The sequence below is a fragment of the Leopardus geoffroyi genome, chromosome D2 (genome assembly GCF_018350155.1).
Source record: "Leopardus geoffroyi isolate Oge1 chromosome D2, O.geoffroyi_Oge1_pat1.0, whole genome shotgun sequence".
NCBI classification, from domain to species: domain Eukaryota; kingdom Metazoa; phylum Chordata; class Mammalia; order Carnivora; family Felidae; genus Leopardus; species Leopardus geoffroyi.
In genome coordinates this window covers 42,025,298-42,042,947 of record NC_059334.1, presented here as the reverse complement: position 1 = coordinate 42,042,947, position 17,650 = coordinate 42,025,298, and the positions used below count along the sequence as shown (strand labels likewise).

At 35.4% G+C, this 17,650-nt stretch overlaps 1 protein-coding gene and 1 long non-coding RNA gene across 11 annotated transcripts in view; both read right to left on the bottom strand.

Annotated features, from left to right (window-relative positions):
• The window catches only part of NRG3 (neuregulin 3), a 1,060,953-nt gene that overhangs the window by 313,221 nt on the left and 730,082 nt on the right, over positions 1 to 17,650 (bottom strand). The gene's annotated exons all lie outside the window — the stretch shown is intronic.
• Positions 1,644 to 4,201, bottom strand: LOC123576689. Its single transcript, XR_006701546.1, has 2 exons — positions 3,652 to 4,201; positions 1,644 to 1,873 (listed from the first exon to the last, which is right to left on the bottom strand). It is a non-coding gene; the product is annotated as an uncharacterized LOC123576689 (long non-coding RNA).

Sequence of the window (17,650 nt, the reverse complement as noted above, 5' to 3'; positions counted from 1 at the left end):
GGTTTTTTTTTTTGGATATTTTCCCCCTGACCTTGAATAGTTTACTCACACATATGCATTGATGGTGCTCACTTGAATAATCAAGAGCAATCCTTCATGGATCTCTGTAGTTCTCTCTCTGTGCAGTGCTCACATTTTGGTATTCTCTTCTGCAAACTATAGCTCTATTAATCTCTCTAGACTTTCGACTCTGTCTCTTCAGCTGAGGATCTGTCCACCAGGTTCTATCTAATTTCTTCGTGGAGCCAAGGCCAGGAAACTCTCTCAGGATAGTAGCTAGGGCAATCATAGAGTTTCCTTCATTAGTTTCCCATATTTTAGGATTATGGATTTTTGTTGCCTGATACTCAGTGTCAAGTCAACCATTTTTCTTCATGTTTGTTTTAGGCAAATGGGTAAATCTTGTCTTTGTTATGTCATCTTGGCTAGAAGTAGAAATCCTCAAATTTTATAATTTTATTATATTTAAAACATTTGCTTATATTTGTATTATGCCTTTTATATATTTAAAATGCTTACATTTTACTCTCACCCAATCCTCATACATACAATCCATGATCAGGGCCGTCATGTACTACTGTTTCTTGCACATGTGCTTCCCAGCACAAAGTGAATACGGTCCATTAAGTTATAGGAAATAGAGCTTTGTCTTTTCAGAGGAGATGTATTTTCCTAATTTGCACTAGGGTACTACCATGGACAACTAACCAGTTCATTCTTCCAAAGTTTCTAAGATTAAAATTCAAATGGATTCATAGTTACTTGAAAATAATATTGACATCTAAAAAAGCCAAATAAGTAAGGAAAGAAGAAAAAAGAAAATCATCTATTCAAAATAAGATGCTTAAGTATTTAGAAAAACCCCCCTTTCAATAATGTTTGGCTGGTTTGGGTGGGTCACTTATTAGTTAATTTTTTGAAAATTAGTTAATTTTCAGAGGAAAGAAGAACTGGAACTGAATAATCTGGTGTGGTCTGGTTTATCTTTGTGCAGATTTAAAAGTGTCACTTATTATTCTTTAAGAGTTTTAGTTAATTACATGAAATATTAGCAGATCCAGATGAAGGAAGGGAAAGAACTTGCATTAAATTATTTTCCCTCCCTCCCTCTCTCCCTTCCTTCCTTCCTTCCTTCCCATCTTTTCTCTCTCCTTCCTCCAATCAACAAATATTTATTGAGCACCTGCTATGTCCTAGGCATTGATATAAGTTATTTGGATCAAAACATATTTTAAAAATCTCACTTGGTGCAGCTGACCTTCAAAAAGGGACAGAAATATGTAAACAATGTACTCAAAAGTAAGTAAAACTTACATTATGCTTAAATGTGGTAAGTGCTATATAAATATTAAAGAGCCAGCCAGAGAACAGAGTATTAGAAATTCAAGGTAGGCACTGAAAGCTCTACTAGGTTAGTCACTGTAAGCTTTATTGGAGAAGGTGGCATCTGAACCAAGATTTGAAAGTGGTGAAGAAGCAGAAACTGAGACATCCAGGCATCTGGGGAGTGTTGGAACAAGAGTGTGAAGGCCAGTGTAATGAGGAACAAAGATCCAGAAAGGGAATGGTAGAGGTTGAAGGAGTAAGGACAAAGCAGATCTTATGAGGTCTTATATCATAACCTGGCTTAAATTTTAAAGATATCATCTTGATGTCATTCATTTATTGGAATTGCTATGCAATAGATATTCGATGCATAATGTGGTGAAAAAAGAGTGGGCTGTCTTAATATTTGTCATCTTCCTCCTCCGTGACTGCTAAGGAAGGAATACCTCTTCTTACTAGCAGGTTTCTAGGTTCTTGCTGGACAGACTCCAGTGAGGGCTGAGCTGTAATGGCAGAGGCCAAGGCCCGGGCAAGTGGCTCATGTGGGCTGATTGAAGAAAAAAAGAACTAGGGTAAAGAATGGGGTATGGGTTACTAGGTATTTGGAAAGGAGGAGGAGAGGAGTGGTTCTTTAGGAAAAGAGATGTGGAAAAAAGTGATCTTATTACATTTTACTATGTTTTATTTGATATGATTTCCATTTCTCAGGACATTGAAGAAACCTACAGTGGACATCTATATATTTATTTAACACTTTTCTATTTTAAATTTGTTTTTCTTTTGGATGAAACCATATTGAAACTTCCTTTGGAGGCATTCCCAGTATATGGGAGTTACCACCAGAGGGAAAAAGTAAGATACCAGAAGTTCTTGTATTCAGGTGACAAAATTGTGTAAAAACAAAACAAAACAAAAAAAAGTTTAATATTTTTTTCATTAGGTAATGTGATTATCTATTTTACCTTCTTTAAAGTTTGAAAATTTTAATCAGTTTTTCAGTTGATAAGTAACACATGAACTTATTTGAAAGTTTATAATTGTACTTGCATTCCACATTAGATTCTTTCCCTTCCCAGAGGCAAATGACATTAACACTTTCCTGAATATGTGCCAGGAAATGTCTTTTGTATATGAGACTGAACTACCTGAAATTGCCATTTTTGTGAGTCAAAAAGTCAAATTTCAAAAAAAAGTCAAATATCATTAATTTTATAATGTTAAACCTAATACAAAGGCATATATATCTTTTTTTTTTAATGAATGAGAGAATTTTATAAAGGTATTTTGACATCTTGCTTGTGCTTATATCCACACATCTTCAATATAGTTCCAAACCAATACAGATAAATTTACATCAGGATCTTTAATACTTATATAATATTGCTTTATGGACACATGACAAGTTAACTAGTTTCTATTTGATGGGCTTGTAGATTGCTTCCAAAGTTTTGTTATTTCAATGTTGTAATGAACCCCATTGCTATGAATACATATAACTAGACATATAGGATAAATTCCTAGAAGTGAATTTGTTGGGTCAAGTTTTTTTTTTTTTACTTTTACCAAATTTATCTTAAAGGATATGTCATCTCCTCTCCAATAGTAAATTAGGATGCCTATATTTCCACATTCTTCCAGCCTTGTGAATAACCTTTGATAACCGCATGAGAGACAATTCACATCTAATTGTGCTAATATTCCACACCTGGAGTCACCATATCCATTTGGCATTTTTGTTCGCATGTTTATGTGTTCCTTGTTTCATGTATTTCTTTTCTGTCCCATTAGGTTGTAACTCTTTGATTTTTTACTGCAAGTATATTTTTGTGAATTAAGAAAACTAGTACCAATTGCTGCAAAGATATTACCCCAGGTTGCCATTTTTAATGCTGTTTTTATACTACAGAACGTTCAATGTTATCAAAACATTCATTTTATTATTAATTTTTCTGACACATTTCCCTTAGAAATGTCTTCTTTAAAACAAAACAAAAAAAAAGACTCAATTTTATCTTTTTGTTCTTCCATGGTGTTATTTTTTAACGCTTAAATCCTTGATCCATTTGAAATTTATTCTGGTATATAAAAAATAAGCAGCATGTAATTTTAAATCTAAGTAACTATACTTTATTAATATATTTTATGTAATAGTTGCAGGAAATAAGCCTTTCTCAGTGGAACAAATTCCATACTACCCATTTAGACAAGAACCTGTTTTCAGTCAATATTTAATTTTTACATTTTTCAGATACTTCAAAAAGTGTCCCAATAACATATTTTTGGTAGTAAATACTTTTTTTCATTAATAAGCAATTTCTATGTTACCTGAAGATTTGACCACTTAAGAAAATTTCTTCTGATCCAGAAGAATTATTTCCCAGCGTTTGTCTTTAACACATCATTTGTTACATCGCTGTGTCCTTTTCCTCACTGCCTCCTCAATAGATTGAGAAGTACTTGGGAAAGGAACCATATTTTATTTACCTCGAGATCAACAGAAAAAGTCACATTGTGCAATCAATAAATATATAATAAAAGAATTAATGATGGACATTTCTGATAGACATATTTAACAACATCCATTCACTTATGTATTGTGCTCTGCACACATCTAGAAGAAACCTAAAATGGCTACATAATAATAAATTTCTTTATACCTTGGGCAACTCAGTTTGCCTGGAGTGAATTTTTTTTTCAGAGATTACACACTGCATGCTGTAGGGATGGAAAAACTGCTATGTCTGAATTCTTTTGAGCCCAAGGTTCAGCCAGCACCACATTCTCTCTCATTTTATTAGAAAATGACACCAAGCTATATTCAGACGCTTGCACACTACACAGCCAGTGAGCGTGTGAACACTCTTTATTTTAAAATGATTTCCATGGAGTCTTAACTACCTGCCAAAAAGCCTGCAATGAGAGATAAAATGCTTGAGAATAATAAAATGCATTTTAAATCCTCTCATTTAACCTAGTTCCCTTCAACCTTCCCTTAATAGGGAACAGAGTCATGTCCAGGCTTTCACCATGATGTACGGTCACCTAAAATCACATCCCATGAAACCCAGGAGGGGGAACAATGGTATTTGTAGTTCCTTTTCACAAGCCCAAAAACTACACAAATAATGTCATCCTCTTGTCTAACTGTTCTATGCAGCTTGCTCTCCAGCTGCAAATTTTGGTTGTTTCCATGTCTCTTTGAAAGATAAAATTCCACAGTAGTACCTAATTTCTGGCACTACATTCCCCTGCCTCTCCTAAAGTGTGTGTGTGTGTGTGTGTGTGTGTGTGTGTGTGTGTGTGTGTATCATTTTTTTAAGGGCAAGAGCTTCCAGTCTTCTGGTTTTTGTGATTGCGCAGTACGGCTCAAAGAAACCCTACCTATCTTTTTTAAAAATTACTTATTTAAATTCAAGTCAGTTAACATACAGTGTAATATTGGTTTCAGGAGTAGACCCAGTGATCCATCACTTGCATATAACACCCAGTGCTCATCCCAACAAGTGCCCTCCTTAATACCCATCACCCATTTAGCCCATCCCCCTCACCTCCCCACCAGCAACCATTAGTTTATTCTTTGTATTTAAGAGTCTCTTATGGCTTGTCTCCCTCTCTGTTTTTATCTTATGTTTCCTTTCCTTCCCCTATGTTCATCTGTTGTGTTTCTTAAATTCCACATATGAGTGAAATCATATTTGTCTTTCTCTGACTGACTTATTTTGCTTAGCATAATATACTTTAGCTCCATCCACGTTGTTGCAGATGACAAGATTTCATTCTTTCTGATGGCTGAATAATATTCCATTGTATATGTATATACCACATCTTCTTTATCCATTCATCAGTCAATGGATATTTGGAAACCCTATCTATCTAAACTTGGTGGGACCCTAACTGTTAGGACACGATTAATTATCATTTTAGTCATTCTTTGTGACTATTACAAGCCTTTTCCTTTCCCCTACTACTCTGTTCCTCCATTCCCATCATCTTCAATCTTAGCAAGATTATGGTGACCCTTTTTTATATTATTTCATTTTACCTGTCCATAGGAGAATGGAATACTCTTCCTTTTCTCTAAATATCTGTCTTCTTAGCACAACCCCTTCCCATTCCTGAGGTCTTACAAGAAGAAAGGTCTTTCCTACAGAAATCAAGTTTTTCCTTCTTCAGTTAGCACTCTGTTACCCAGAACCTTCAGGGCCTTGCTAGACTTTCTGCGTTAGAATCTGCATTTTCACAAGCTATCCATGGAATTTGTATGCATTGGCCTGTACTTCTTCTTTGATAGCATCTTCAGTCTTGATTAAGCCCACTACTAAGTTCATAAAAATGCCAGCATCATCTCTAAAGTATCGTTCTTCTATCCAGCTAGCTTGTCCATTTAGCAACATCTCACTTCACTACTCAATTTGTGAATACAGGACTTTGGTTTCTCTACCTACTGATTGCATAATACCTCGCATTCTCCTTCAGCCCCTTAATTTGTTCCTAGAAATCTTAACAGTTACCAGTAACTTTCTGCCAAGATCTATTAAACACATACGTTTCAGTTCTGTCACACCACTTGTTATAATTATCACTAGCTGAGCTCTTGGTAAGCCTCATGAACCACAACAATAAACTCTACATTACTGCTAAATATGCTATTTTGAAGAAATATTTACTAAGTTCTTCCTGTGTCTTTTAGTCCCTACAAATACCCTTATCATTCCCAGTCTGATTCAGTTTCTTAAAATACCTATTCCTGCTCAGAGAAATATTTTGGGTGCTGATTTAATTATCTCTTATTGCATAACTATCCCCAAACCAAACAGTTTAAAATAACACATATTTATTACCTTACACACTTTCTGAGTGTCTGTAATCTAAGAGCAGTTTAGCTGGGTGGTTCTAACTCAGTGTCTCTCATGATCACAATCTAGATGTCAACTATGCTGTTTGATTGGGTCAAGATTTCTCACCCTTAAAATTATTGATAGTTTGGGATGAATAATCCTTTGTTGCATGAGGATTTGTTCTGAATTATAGGATTTTAGCAGTATCCATGGCCTCTACCTTCTAGATGCCAATCCTACCTCCCTTCCTAGTTGTAACGACCAAAATACCCCAGACATTGTCAGGTTCCTTAGGCAGCAAAATCACCCCTAGTTGAAAACTACTATGCTAGAGGTACTTCTTCCAAGATGAGTGTTGGGAGTGTTGGTTGAAGGTCTCCATTCCTTGTTGGCTATTGACAAGGAGGCCTCAGTTCCTTGTCACATGGGCTTCTCCATAGGGTTGATTTAGCGTTCTCATGATATCACAGTTAGCTTTCCGCAGAGTGAATAATCCAAGAGAGGGCATGCAGAGGAAGGAAGCTGTGATGTCTTTTATGACCTAATTTGGGAAGCCCCATTCCTTCACAAATACTCTATTTGTTAGATGTTAGCCACTAAATCAAGTCCACAGTCAAGGGAAGAGAAATTAAGCTCCATTTCTTGAAGGGAGAAGAGTCAAGAATTTTTTTGAAAATATTTAAAAAAGTACCAAAGCCCTCCTGCCATTAAAAAAAAGTCCTTATAAATTGTTGAATCACTACATTATACACCTGAAACTAATGTAACACTGTATGTTAACTACAGTGGAATTTAAATTTTAAAAACAAAAAATGCCCTTATATAAAATATTTATGAAATTATCATGAGATAGTTAATTTATCTCCCTTATCACATGTTTATCTCCCCATGAATATTCTCTATTTAATCAGGAGAACTCTAATGTCCTTTTGACACAGACATCCCTTTGTTCCTAAAGCTTGTCTTCTTTCCAGACTTCCATAGCCCACATTAATCTCTAAAGTTTCTAAACTTCCATCACCTCACTTTACCGGTTGTGTATGCTGCCTTCTTCTAGACAATCTAAATAGGAAAATGAAGTAAGAGCACCAAAAAAAATAGTTATTTATTTCCTTACTCTTTCTCCTCTTTATCTCTCTGTCCTTATTACCTTCTGTCTTTCTCAACTACCAACCTAATTTTACCCTTACATCAATTATAGGTGTTTGTATACAAATTTGAGAAAAAGCTTTTCTGGTTGAATACAGTAAGTGTCTGAAAGAGGTCTTTCCCAGTGTAAGGGCTTGAAATATCTACATGAGAATCACTTGATGAAATGTGGAAATCCAACTTCTGTCTGGACAGACTGATTGTCAGATCTTGGGAGGTTGGATCTCAGTGTCTGCTCTTACAAAACCTAATTGATTACTGGATCTTTTTTCCCCTTCTTTCTATAACAATATCAAATAAATGATTATATGATCATGGAGAACTTCTTCTGGATTTCTAAGAGAAAAAAGTTACCTCAAAATTCTATGGCTCTGAAAATAACTTGACCAATCAACCACGTTTGCATAAACTAATGTGGATATAAGGCCCAACAATCTGTGTTAACTTTATAATCTGACTTAACAGTATCTATGATACTCAAAGTCAGAATCACTGGTGATTTGCCCACCTATGAATCACTTTCTTACCAAAATTTGGGCAGCCTGAAGAAAGACACACACACACACACACACACACACACACACACACACACACACACATCATGAAGTTGGAGAAGTTTGAGATTTGAGGAACTAGGTCATGCTAGTTTTTTTATGTTTTTGTTGAACTCCAAGTAATCTCAGGGTACCACCTGGCCCCATGCCTATCTGTCTTGATTCTGAACAGGGTAAATTTCCTGGGAATTTTTGGAATTAGCTCAGTCTTTGAAAAGGTTACAGGGGTACAATCTGCTACAAAGATGTTGTTTCACTGTAAATGTCTGCCAATACTGCAATGGAGTCACCTGCGAGTTAGCCTAAAAAATGTTTCCCCTAAGAACTACAAACATTCTTGGCATATAACAAGTCCATCTAACCCCCTTCACTAAGAGACTTGACCAAACTTTACTATGGCTCCTAGCAGCTTATGGCCATGTTCCTTGGATGATCCTAATCCCCTTAAAATGCCTATCTAACAAAGCTCAATGCTGCCAGGAGGACTTCCTGTCTGTTCCAGTCAAAACCTAGTGATAGACTGAAAGGCCCCTGAAGTCCTTAGAGCAGATACTTGAGAAAGTTTGCAACTATAAATCCTTTCTGTGGGCTTTGAGACATAAATCTTCTACTACCTCAAACTATCTTTCAAGGACCTGAGAGTCATCTCTTTGGAATACAAACTTTCAAGGAGATAGCTCTCCCCCCTGGTGTCTGTGTGAGGGTTAAGAGCCTAACTTTGATGGGCACCTTGCTCCAACCTACCTCACTATTTCCTATCTCACTGAAAATAGAAGAAGTTTATTTTCCTCCAGATAAGGGCCAATTACATACTGAGATACCTAGGCACATGGACCAAACCATCCTGCTTATTGTCCTTTCAGTGGCTTTCGGTCAACATGTCCCAGCATTTAACAAATCTCCAGAGTTTTATTCTGGCAAAGTTGAATTCAGTTTACACTGGACTCTCTTCCATATTGCTCTAGTTTCTACTAAACAAAATCTGTCTTTATTGTTTTTAACCAGTGCCCAGCTTTGATTATCTTTGACAATATGATCCATTAAAATAGGAAGTTAAATCACATTTGTCTTATGCTTGAAAAATTGGGGGATATGTTAAGATGTACTTCTGGAAAGGACATAAATATGTTCTAAACAAAACAACTACATGTGAGGAGTAAATGAATGATACCGAGCTTTATCTGAGTTCTGTATTCTCAGAAGCTGGGACATAGTGAAAGTTGGGAGTTTCCTCTTCTCCCATTCTTTTGTGTTCCTAGAAATGAGAAATGGGTAAACACACATGATGGTCCTGCTCTTGCATATTCCAAGATAAGACCTATTTCTATATCTGCTCATTACTCCCATAGACACACTGAGGACTCCTTGGGTACTGGCCTCTATTAAACTATGGTCCTGTTCATTTTCTTTGAGCTGTTCCTAAAGGATATAGTGAAGTCAGTAGTAGGGCCTAGAGGTAGCTGGGTTGGGAAAAGGAAAGCACAGATCCTAATCCCCAGTAATATCTACTGGTTGATTCCCTCTCATTCTTTGTTATGGACCATTGCTATTTTATCAGTTTTATGTAAAAGTGTCATAGGAACACAGTTTTAATATTCTCTCTGTCTTGCTCCAACTGAATTGCTGAACTCAAACCCTGATTTTACAGAAATTCTAGAGCTCCACTGAAATATGTTTAAACTACATTAGGTTGCAAGATGACAGCTTTTATCTCCAGGTGCGATAGCTGAAGGAGAGGGGAGCTGCTCCATGAGACAGGAAAATTATTATAAAAGAAAGGGGTTTGAAGAAATTCAAGTGACTTTGAGGCAAGGCTCAACAAAACACTCTTATTTACTTTTTATTTTTTTTTCCACCTACAATCTTGAAGGGCTGCAAATCTACTCTCACAACCTTAGGAGATGACTCAAGGAGAAGAGTATAAAAATCATTAGCATTCAAGAGGAGTCTATATTCACATATTCTGAAAATCTTGCTTTGTCCTGAATTTGTGTACTGGCAATCACAAATAGAAGTAGCATAAGCAATAGAAATAATATTTGTTCAGCTGATGATGGTTGAGGCAGAACGGGTTTACACACTGAAGAATAACTTCAGAGCAATTACAGATGAGTAACATTTGAAAGGAAGTCCAGCACTGATGGAAGGTGGGACTGTAGAAATAGGCATAGAGTGAAAGGACCACACAGGTGGAGGTCTTCTAAGGCAAACAGTGATTCTGATTGGGCCAGGGCAGTGACCTTCACCTACCATTCCAAAAACAAAAAAATTCATAGATGTTCTTCATCTAGTATTTCAATCTGGTGCTCAGATAAAATGACCCCACCTTGTAGAAGGTGCAGGAAGAGGAACTTTTCTTTCATGGTGACAGATCTTGGGTGGATTAATACGTTCAATTAGAAGTGAGAAGCTTTTCAGTTATTGTTTACACATTGACAAAACTGCATCGGTATTGCTCAGAGTGCCTGATATTGGATACTTCTAACTTAATAGTTTTGTTATGGGACCTCTGACTCATTAAAATACTGGGAAGAAAAAAGGAAAATATGAAAACACACAGTAGAAAAATGGAAGCCAGGCAAAATCTGTTATAACATCTATAGGCTCTCCCAAAACATTAAAGTAAGATCTTGGATTGAGAGAAAAACTTAATCTAATGGAGTTGAACTGGGGGAAAAATGGTGAAGTGGGAATAAACCTATTTAAACTTGGATGGTTGGACCCTTGCCTTCATCCATGTTTTGACTCGGAAGGGAAAAAAGTCTGAGTTTCAGTGAAAAACTATTTTTTAGCACATTCTCCTGTTATATCTGATTCTGGTTCAATGGGAGTTATGTTACAACTCTGTAAATTGCAGATAACTAATAGCAATGCAGAATAATTCTTGTCTGTAGACATGTACATTCTGTCCTGTCTGGTAGAGGTTCAACTGATTTCTCTTCCTGATTATTAAAGAAACCAGTTTTGCTTCTATTCTCACATTTATTTCAATATTCCTAATTATAAATGCATCTGGGGCTCCTGGATGGTTCAGTCAGTTAAGTGTCCAAATCTCACTTTCAGCTCAGGTCATGGTCTATGGGTTAGAGCCTGCATCAGGCTCTGCATTGGCAGCCTGGAGCCTGCTTGGGATTCTCTCTGTCTCCCTCTCTCTTGGCCCCTTCCCTGCTCACAGTCTCCCTCTCAAAATAAATAAATAAACATTTAAAAGAAATAAAATAAATGCATCTTTAAAAAAATTTTTCATTGAACTTGTAAGACCTATTTTCCTCATCAATAACTAAAACAAAATATTTAACATGTTGAGAGTTGTGCTTTTACTTTCTTCAAAAAATTTTATCTAACAGCTTAAAACCTAACTTAAATGACAATTTGTAAAAAAGAATAGAAAGGGCATGAGCCCTCAAGATTAAGAGAAAATAAGCAGAGATATGAACAGTGGTATGAAGTTTCTAGTTAAAATTGATGTAGGGTGAACACTTAGAAACCTAATAGCTATGCACATAGAAAGGGAAGCCAACAAGAAACAAACTATTCCTTTATGTGAACTCTGGGAAGTTCCTATATGCGGAACTCAAGAATTGAAGGGATTCAGGTACCCTTTGAAGGTGAGGTGAAGCTGAAAATATGGTGACATGAATCTTGTAAAAGGGGAATTAGATACCCATACACCCAGCCTCAAGGGAAGTTCTTCTGTTACCTTCTACAAAGCTGGCAGCCAAGCACATAAGGCAAAAGACTGGAAGAGTTATGGTCGAAACTGATCAGCTAAAGAGAAAAGACCTTTTGCTGCTGGTGAAACCCAGCTCACCCTACATTAAAAGTTTCCAATCATCTTTTAAAGAGTTTTTATATACAAATGGTTAGATCAAACATGAGAAATTCTACAGTAAGGGGCGGGAGGGAGAGAGAACAAAAGGAATTCAAAGGGGAACAGAGGAGCTAAATTAGGGAATTCACTGACAAATACATAGAACCCAGGATTAGTCCAGGGACATTGGAGAACAGGAACTTACACAGTATCCTTGAACATAGCAACAGAGTCATTTCATCATAAAGGAAAAAGGATAAACAACTTAATAATCATTGTTTGGAAAACTGATAGCTTTTGGTGAAAAGTGTAATAACTTAGAACAGAAATTCTAACAGATTCAAGTCTTTTCCAAGGTGACACAGTTTATAGGTCTTAGATTGTTATCCACTTAAACAGCATTAATAAATTATTATTATGATAGATATATTATTAATAGGTTATTATTATAACAGATTATGATTCATGGCACAGGATATGTGGCAATCATATTTTCAATGATTAATTTGTTATAAGGAAGAACAGTCAAAATCTATACATATTTTAAAATGTTTCATTATAAAAATTTCAAAAATGTTTAAAAGTAGACAAAAGTGTATAATAGACCCTATAATTCATTTAAATAATGAATGACTTGTGGCCAGTCTGGTATCATCTTTTAACCTCCAACTGGTTTACATCAACCTTGTGTCATTTCATCCATACACAACATATCTATCTATCTATAGATATAGATATAGATATAGATATAGATATAGATATAGATATATAGATATATATATAATACACACACACATACGCATACTCAAGCACATATACGTGTACATGTAGGTATTATATATATGTATATATACTATTATCTCACCTAAGATTAACAATACCCTCTTAATCAAATATTCAGTGTTCACTTTCTAATTGTTTCACAAATGTTAAAAACAGTTTATACAGGTTTTTGCTGTGAATTAGTCTTAAAGTCTGCACATTGCAATTGGCTGATATTTCTTTTAAGCATCTTATTTACCCCATAGATTTCCTTTTCTCTCTCTTTTTTTCCTTTCCCTTCAATATATTTTTTGGAGAAACCAGGTATTTGGGATTTTTTTCCCCCTGTAGATTTCCCCAGTCTTATTTTTATTAGTTTCATCCAGAGCGTCACTTAAAACATCCCTCCATTTTCAGTATTTTCTGTAAGTTAATGGTTGGATGTAGAGGTTTGATCACATTAAAGGTTCATATTTTGTGAATCAGGGCTAACTCACGGTGGTGTATATTCTTTCACCTTGAACCGTGTGATGTTTGGTTATCTTTCATTTATTGATGTTAGTTGCTGTTAATAATCAATGCCCCAGTTTGTTGATTCATTTGAAGTCACAAAACAGTAATGTTCCAATTCTATCAGTTCTTTCCCACTTGCCAGCTGGAATACTTAAAAACAAACAAAAATCTTCCTTAATCTACTGTTTGGTGACCCTTGATAGAGAAGATAAACAAGAAACTACCAAAACAAACAAACAACCCCCCCAAAAAAACAAAACAAGAAACAAAGAACAAAAAAATCCACAAAAAACAAAAACCAAACCAAAACAAAAAACAACAACAACAACAAAACAAAAAACAAGATAAAAGCATGCTTGTTTTTCTCTCTGTTCACTAATTTTTTTAAATAAGGAGTTGATTCATAAGCATTCTGCAGTGGTAAACAATATTTTTTTTAATTTTGTATTGTTTCATATTTATGAGTTTTAACATGTTACATGTATTCTAATGGATTAGTTATTAACCTTATTAATGCTTGAATTGTCTGATATTTGGCCAGATGGCTTCTGATTCTGTTGAAGCTTTGGCTCCATGCTGGCTCAGGAGTACTCTTGATGGGCCTTTGTGGGTTTCTAGTTTCCTTACTATCTGTGATTAAAATGTTGTAGGCTTGGGGCAGCTGGGTGGCTCAGTCGATTGAGTGACCAACTCTTAATCTCTGCTCAGGACATGATCTCACAATTCGTGGGATCAAGCCCCATGTTGGCCTCTGCATGGGCAGCACGGGGCCTACTTAGGATTCTCTCTCTCTCTCTGCCCCTCTCCACTCAAAAAAATACACTTAAAATGTTGTAGGCTCATCTCATATGCCTGGTGTAAACTTATACACTAGACTTATACACTAGACTTAGAATTAACCAATTGTCCAGGGAACCCTGTTTTATTTTGTTGTTGGTTTGTTCATTTTTAAAGAAAAAAAAGATTGTAAACCATGTGAAATTATGTGCTCCATTTGATATTTTTAAGTGAATATGACATATATAAGATATTATATAACATGAAACTTCAACTTTATGAAATACACACACACACACACACACACACACACACACACAGAGAAAGAGAGAGAGAGAGGGAGGGAGGAAGAGAGAGAGAGATAGAGAGAGAGAGAGAGAGAGAGATTCAAAAATATAAGCCTGAGAAGAAATATGAAAAATTCCAAAATGTTAACAGATTTCCTCTGTGTAGATTAATCATTAGCAATGATTTTAATTTTTATGTTTATATGGATCTATATTTTACAATAAGCATATGATACTTAGAGAAAAAATACTATAAACTCAAAATTTAAAGAGTTCAGATTTTGTAGTAAGGATTTTGTATTATGGCAAATAAAATTATTATAATACTTCCTGTTCAATCATATAAGCTATCCTTGAAAGAATAATAAGAATGAATTGGTTAATACTTGCAAGGCACTTTGAAAGTAATAGGTCTGTGTGACATTATTCCATTTAGTTTATGACATATTAATAATGCATTTTATTTATCTGGCATTTGAAGTAGAGTTTAATGAATTAATAAACATAATACCCAATCATGTTTAATGAAGACCTTTCAAATGACTCCTCTAAATGAGCCTGTTACAATTTTATAATAATTATATTTATCATTTTTTTATTGCATTTGTTCCTTGAAAGTATTTTACAAGCATCTAGTTGGTTAATGCTTAATACATTCATCTTCAGGTAAAATGGATAAAAAATATCCTTCTTCTATTTCTACTAACAATCCAATCTAGACAAAAGAGGAGCTGAAAAATCTGCTCTTATCCAGTTCCTGGAGAAAATTTGCTACCAGTTGATTGTAGATTTGAGTTCAGGATAACACATTAATAGGGATCAGAAAGTGATCCTCAGAAACACCATCATGGAGTCCAATATTTAACCCAGTTTATACAAATGAGGCCCAGTGGCCTACATGTCTATAGTTCTGATATTTTAGTAATCACAAGCATTTTGTTTTAATTGAAGTATAGTTGACATATCTTATTATATTAGTTTCAGATATCACTTCTACTGGATGAAACAACCAGGGTTCTTTTAGCCATTGTCATGAAATTCCTACATCTGAGAAAAGTCTTAAAAATGGGGGAGGGTCCCAAATGATAACATGAACACAGCTTCTCTGGTTTTCACTGGAAGTGTTGAAAAGTCAAGAACTTCTGGCAGCTTTGAATAATTTCACCAAAAGTTAAAAGAGACATCTCATCACAAATCCTAGAAGGATTAACATTCCATTGGCTTTCTACAATGGTTGCAACTGGCCAAGTATGGTGGTGATGGCTGTACCATCCTCAAATTGCTCTTTTTTTTTTTTTTTAAATTTAACATTTATTTATTTTTAAGACAGAGAGAGACAGAGCATGAACGGGGGAGGGTCAGAGAGAGGGAGACACAGAATCTGAAACAGGCTCCAGGCTCTGAGCAGTCAGCACAGAGCCCGACGCGGGGCTCGAAATCACGGACCGCGAGATGTTGACCTGAGCCGAAGTCGGCCGCCCAACCGACTGAGCCACCCAGGTGCCCCTCAAATTGCTCTTTAGATGGGTAAATGGTAATCTGTGCTGTTTAAAGTCTCCATACATAAAGAGGTACTGAGTAGTTTATTCAGTTTGATCTTTTCATGTCAAAGCAACAGAATTCAAGGGAACATCCTGAAGTAAAAGATTTCATTTCAACAGGCTTACCAGGATAATGGTTACATGATAGGGGCTTTGTTTGTTTTTGGTTTTGCAATCTGATTTCAGGAATGCCTTGGAGTGTGATTTTGGATATTCAAATCTCAGGTGTCTGGCAAGAAGTCATTCACAGCAATGGATGAGATCCAATCTTTGCCGTAATTTGGGAAAACCAGCTGGGGCATTAGTCACAACTCATTTCAGTCTCCAGGTCAAACTGGGAAAATGCAAGACTGTGCTAATAATAATTACCTTTAAGAGTGAGCATTTTAAGTGTGAAATAACCAAAATGTTTCCAAGGACACAGTGCAATCAATTGTTTTATTTTTCACGACAGTACTTAGATTCAAAACAGAACACAACTTCCAGATTAAGTCCATCTAATTGTTTTACACTTACAATTGTTTTATTATTCCAATTCTTTTATAAGTCCATCTAATTGCTTATAATAATTCCAAGTCTCCAATCTAGATGCAAGAGGTTGAATAATCAATTTCACCTTTGAACATGGTGTGGAAAATGGGTGTGTTGCTATTAACCTTTATGAAGAAATTGCATCAGTAGCATCTGTAGCAAGGGCATTTCATCCAGGAAAAGCATTTGTAATGTGACACGTGTGCTTAATTCAGCATTGTCTTCTCCTTGTCTTGTCTAGTTTTAGTTTGTAATTTTAAAACAACTCTAAGCTTACAGGACAGTTGCCAGGACAGCTCAAAGAATGTTTTCTCCTGACAATTTTGAGGGTAAGTTGCTGACATGATTTTCTACCACCCTCAAGTACTTTACTGTGTTTTCCCTACAGAAAAGGACATTTTCATATATGACCATAAGATACAACTTAGCAAATTTAATTAACTTTGCCACATTGCTATCATCTAATCCTTAGACTTCAAGTTTTGCCAATTGTTACAATAATGTCCTTAGTAAAAAAAAAAAAAAAAAAGATCTGAATAAGAATGAAGCATTGCACTTAAGTGTCCTATCTCTCGTTTTCTGCTGTCTGGACATTTCTTCAGTCTTTCCTTGACTTTCATGACTTTGGCACTTTTGAAGATTATAGGCCAGTTTTGTGTGGAACATTTCTCAATTTGCATTTTCCTGATGTTTCCTTATGATTAGATTCAGGAAATGCATTATAGATGGGGTGTCCCATTCTTCTGATTGCATCCTATTGGGTGGTGAATAGTTTGGTTTGTCCCATTGCTAGTGATGTCCACAATTATTACTTAATTAAAATAGTGCAGGACAGGCTTCTCCACTGTAAATTTACTCTTTCCTTTTGTAATTACCAAGTATTTTGTGAAAAAAAAACCCCACAGTATCCTTTTCCTCATCAAATATTTATATCACTCCCATATTTATATAAAAATGGATTTATCTATTTATCTATTTTTATATATTACTATCATGATTATTATAATCTTCAATGTCCCAAATTTAGCAAAATGTGGGACCCCATTTAACTACATTTGTGTGTGCTTTTAATATATCCTCATCATTCTTTGAGATATTCCTTGCTTTCTTATACAAAAATATTCCAGACTTCTCCAGTACTTTTCTTGATATCTGGACTCAATCACTTCTCCAAGATACTGATTTCTTTTGGAGGGAAATGGTTTTTAGAAGCCAAGATCTGGAGTGTCACTATTCCTAGACTCTCTCAGTTGATAGAATTCAGAATGAACACACAAACATACCAAATACATACACATACAGGCATACACATGCATTTCCACATATATATTTCTCTATCTACCTCTGTATATTGAAAACTATGAGTCCAGACGAATAGCTCCAATTCCAACCCTGCACCACAAGGTGCACCTTACTTTTTTTCTTTTTCTTATTTGAAATAATCTTCTCTTCCAGTGAGAAACATGGATGTCATCACCTTTAATATATTTATTAACTGATCATTCTTCCTGTATATATCAATCTTCCAGTGTTGCCATTATCTGCTTCCATGAAGATTCTC